Genomic DNA, 5,450 nt, shown 5'->3' on the forward strand with positions numbered 1-5,450 from the left:
GTAGCTGCGGAAGTCATAGGCTACGTTTACATGAACCTGACATGAATGGGTCGAGTCAGAATTCGGGCTGACCGAGCCCGACGTGACTGCTTTTACATAAACTCGCTTCTGACGAGTTTGGACAACGACGGAACGCAGCGTTGAACCGAGACATCAACCAGTTCGAACTGTGCTTCCAGTGCCCGCTGCCACCTGCAACAGCTCTATTTCATGGGTGTTATCGCTGCGATAAGGTTGCATTGCACAGTGCTTGTCTTGGCCTCGTCCGAGCGCTGATCGGTCTCCGCTCATCGAGCCGCTTCCGGCGGCTGCTCCGAGATATGGCTTCTCTAGACAGCGGCGCTTCGGCTTGTCGCCTCCCTCAATGCCTCCCTCATTGGAGGAGTGTCAGTGTCGTTACGGTACGCTTGTAAGGGGTGAGGCAGCGTCGTCTTCGACAGCAGCCGCTCATACCTTCGTCCGGGTACTCTTGAACATTTTTTGGGGGGCCCAGAAAGTAGATAATGAATAAAAAGCTGAATCAGAAATATCTCTGATAGCTGACTTGAATGACATGAAAGCTGGTCGACGCCCGTGCGCTGACACTGAAAATCCATCGGAAACCTCTTCCTTGTGGTTGGCTTTAAACGCACTTTATCGCGCGGCCAGGACTCAGTCCGGTAGCGCCGTCACACTGACGCCGGGCTTGTTTCTTCTGAATATAAGAATTGGGGAAGAGAGTATACAAGGTCTAATATACGAATCACTTAAAGTATAAATATGAAACATAAAAGCTAGCAAGGCCTTGTTATTTTTCAAATTGCTTTTGAAATTGTAGATATAATTTCTTTTTTTCTTTTTGCGGTTGGGAGGAGGGGATGACGGGGCACAAATGTCAAAATCACAAAATAGCGTATATTTGTTATTTAAAAGAGTGTTCTGTGAGCACTGTACCAGTTAATGGGCATTGCAAGAATCGATACTGCATGGTAACATTGTTTTAAAAACTTGATCTGCCAGCAAAGGAAATAAAAAGCTTATGTTTTCGGATGAATCATGCACTGAATTGGAAAGATTATAAATTTATTTCGGCAACCTTCAAACGTACTGTTAAACACGCAAACGATGAGCACGATAAAAACATTTTGATTATCTATCTAAATTAAAAAACAAACGCTTAATTTAATTACGTAACTTAACGGAAGTAATTTAATTACTTCCGTTCTAGAAACAGACTCCCAATGACCGTTAATGCAGACTGAATCGTCTATACCTCAGAAGAAATGCAGGTGTCCTTAGAACTATTGGCGAAAGGATTGGAAAACCGGGTCACAACGCGCCTTCAAACTTCGGTTTTTACTCTGGCATTCTGGGACTAAATAGAGGTATCCTCTTCGGAAGTAGCACAGGTCATGTTCAGGTTACCAACTACACACCTGGCCCGGACGGAATAACAAATGTAATGTTAAAGATATTGTTCCAAGAAGCCCTGAACGAGCTTCTGAAGTTGCTAAACTACTGTATTAGTAAAGCATAGATTCCAGATGAATAGAAGATTGACAAATTATTCCGTTACTTAAAAAACAAGGAGCAGGCCCAGGTATACTATCGACAATATAAGACCAATTGCGTTGGCATAAAACATAGTGAAACTTATTGAAAGAGTGCTTCATGGGCATGTAATAGAGTTCACTAACGAAAATCAATTGTTCAGTCCCTATCAAATTGGATTTATATCCGGCTATTCAATATGGCACGTGCATGTAATTTTAATAAATCAGTTACACTGCTTCCCAGATTATATTGTAGCATGGGTGAATGGATTTTTAAAATACAGGGAATGTTATTGTTTTCAAAGTGGCTTTTCTTCTAGTAAACACAAGAAAACAAGAAGTGTGCCTCGGGATCGGTTTCTTTCGCCAGTATTTTTTAATATATTACTGAGCAGAATCCCCGTTTATCCAGGTGTCAGTATGCCAACGTTTATGCTGACGACATCGCCTTTTTTTGGTATAGCTAGTGGCATATACTCCCTTTACGAAATTTTGCAGTCGTATCTAAGGGAACTGGAAGGCTTAAACCTGAATACTAATAAGTGTGCTATCCTTGTTTTTCCCGTTAAAGACCCAGTACAAATATAGCTTAACTATCATCTAGAAGATATCCCACAAGTAGAGTCACTCAAGTACCTTGGAGTTTTTTATAACAGAAATCTTAAATGGCGGCCGCATATTGAATATAGTGCAACAAAAGGAGCTCGAACAATGGGCATTTTGCGGAAGTTGAGCAATCCAAGAACAGATATGCGATGAAAATCACTTTTGATGGTATACAAAATGTACGTTCGTCCGGTATTAGAATTTGGCTGTGTTTTATTCTCAGGTGTTCCATTATACAAGCTTCGGCCGCTAGTATTATTAGAACGAGAAGCGCTACGTCTGTGCTTAGGCCTTCCAAAATACGTTGCAAATGTCGTACTATACCTGGAAAAGAGATTCCCACCCATTTTATGCCGATTTTACCTTCTGACTTTCTTAAGACTATATGAATCACCATTAAGCCGTCCTCAGATGAATTTCATCTCCGATCGAGAATTATTTTTCCCGTTCATTGGCCCAGGTTTCATAAACCACAGATTATATTTGTCCAAACATTACTTGAGCCACCTAATGTGCAAATTCGCGATGTGCTTCAGAATAATACGCATTCAAATTACCCGGAAATCAGGTTCAATTACATTTTTCCAAACCACGCGAAACTACTACTTTACGGCATCTTAAATGGCATGTTGCAAGACCACCTAAGCACTCTAGAAACAACATTATCATTGCGACAGGTGCATCACAGTGCGAGGAGAAGACTGGCATTGAATATTTTTCCTGCACTCGACTGGTCTATTTCTTTAAGGTTGCCTGATTTTGTGCTTATTTTCTGGCTGATTTTCAGCAATAATTCTTGCTTTACGTAAGTTAGACCAAACGACTACAACAGCGGATATTATTACTGACTCACTAACTGTATGCTCTTCCCTTACCGCTACTAATGATTCGCCCATGCTAAAACTTTTTCACCTGCTAGTTTCTGCCCATGTGCAATGTGTTCATTTGATTTGGGTACCTGGTAATAAAGGTTTGTTTTTAAATGAAACTGTCGATTCAGTGGCAAAAACGCCACTTTCCGGCCCAGTTAGCTTCCTATTCTATACCAGTGACAGCACAAATTACGGCAGGCTAGATTTCGGATGCGATCAATGAGAAAATCCTTGTCAAACCCATTTCTGACTGCTTCTCCAGATTATAAGCACCTGAATTTTCCTGCCGTAGCGAATCCTGTAACACAAAGATGCTTGAGGTCTCTCTCACCAAATTACGGTGCCGCATTCCCTCCCTGAATTTCTACTTACACAGGTCGGCTTTGGTTCCCTCCCCTCTCTGCTCGTTTTGTAATGAGGAAGAGACAACATCATCACTTTCTTATGTATCTTGTCGCCGCTTTACTGCGGCAAGAAAAAGATTATTAGAAATTCCTTTTCGAAGGACTTGGCCTGGACTTAACAGAACCTGCTATTCTATCGTTTGGGGCCTCCACTTGGGGATTCAGCCAGGCATGCTTGCTCCGCTGTCCATACATTTCTTACAGAATCCAACCGAATGCCCTGCTAAATTCTATGTTCTCTTTTTCTTCTTCTTTTGTACTTTTAAATTAATTAACACTCATTCAATATGACTTTCCTGATTTTATTTTAATAGATAATTCTATGGTATTGAACGCTAATTCCATGGATATTCGGAAATTTATGCTTCATATTAAATTGGAATAGTCCACCCCTTTCTTGGCCACTCCCCCATCGTGGGTAGGAGTCACAGACGTGATAGGCAACAGCAACAACAAGCAGTGTACGTAAATGTAGCGTCAAATCACTATGATTACTCCTGTGTATAAAAGAAGACGTTACGCTATTTGAAGTGATGAGGACGAAGGGATGTACAGAGGTGAGCACTGCTTTCGGTGCCTCGGTATTTGGCTTTAGCCACAGGGACGTGTTTGATGCCGTTTGTGGTTTCATTCAATCAACAAAACGAATAAAATTTTAAATCCCTACTTTTACAATTCTCTCAGAGATATTTCAGTTTTAATTCATGGCATTATTATTATAAATTATGCAGTTCAGGAAAATTAATCTGCCTGTTATGATTACTAAATTGCACATTAACTGTAGTTTCAGAATCCATATCTAGAAGTTCAGGGGCTTAATTCTTGGCCAATCCCCCGAAGTGGGTACGAGCCATGTGCTTGAGGTCATCATCATCATCATTATCATCATCATCATCATCAGGTGAGCAATGTTAGGGTGAACACCTCATTAGTATTCACGAGCCTATGGCAGTTGATGTTTAGCACGAAATAAAGAGAACTATTATTTCTTTTATCGGCATCATCATTAGGAATCGTATTCGGCACACTTCCCCCTGAAGTAGAAGGTATGTTGATGTTATACCAACCTGAATACTAATGAGGTGTTCTCCCTAACAGTGCTCACTACTGTACGTGTCCCAGCTAACGTTAGCCAAGCTTTAAAAAAATAGAATATACGAGAACGCAACCATTGGTATTCTGTCCACAGTGACGTACCGTACCAGGAATATTTCTTTCACAATTGAGCTATCGATATTTATATTTACGTTAATTAACGATCTTTTAACAGCCAGACTGTTTAATCCAGCCGTAATTTGTGGTGCGCATCAAGAAACTACCAAAAAATAAAATAAAATTTCTTGCCGAGGCGGGATTCGAACCCGCGTATCCTCCTCCCAAAGAGAGCGTCGTAAGCACTAGGCTATACAGCCACTTCTTTTTCTTACATGGTACTTATTGCATCATGCATATGCGAGAAAAATACTATCGGCGAAAAACGTGCAAGCACCAGCCAACACATCTCATATTCATAGCCTAGAAAGAACCTAAAATAGCGTTAAGCACACCCTGCATGCACAAAAAATACAAGTAGCTTTGATCTTAGTTTAAGTGGCAAGTAACTTTGATCCTAAAAAGGTGGCAACAACAATCAACGTAACAAGAGATAGTACCAGGCTGGTTGAAACTCTGTGAAGTCATAAATGTCCTTCAAGTGACCAATCATTTGAGCGTAGTAAAATTTCGACGAAACAACAGGTTGAGCGTTTCTGTCTAACATGCGCGTCTTCCATAAGCTGTGTAGTCCAAATTAAGAAAAACATATCAAAAGGCAAGTCTTCTCCGTGGGGTGCAATCAAGTATCGGATGGTATAGGCTATACATCCACACTTGCAGGCACACTTGCAGCCACACTTGCATTTATGCGAACCATATGATTGCATTCGAGCGTCGTCGTCTTGGTCCATAGCTTGCGCGTTCGTATACGCTCGTGCTCTGCGAGGTGAAGAGGTTTTGCGCGCTTTGAGAGCGAAAGAGAGAGAGACGCATTCACGGAG

This window comes from Dermacentor silvarum, chromosome 1 (assembly GCF_013339745.2).
Source record: "Dermacentor silvarum isolate Dsil-2018 chromosome 1, BIME_Dsil_1.4, whole genome shotgun sequence".
NCBI classification, from domain to species: Eukaryota; Metazoa; Arthropoda; class Arachnida; order Ixodida; family Ixodidae; genus Dermacentor; species Dermacentor silvarum.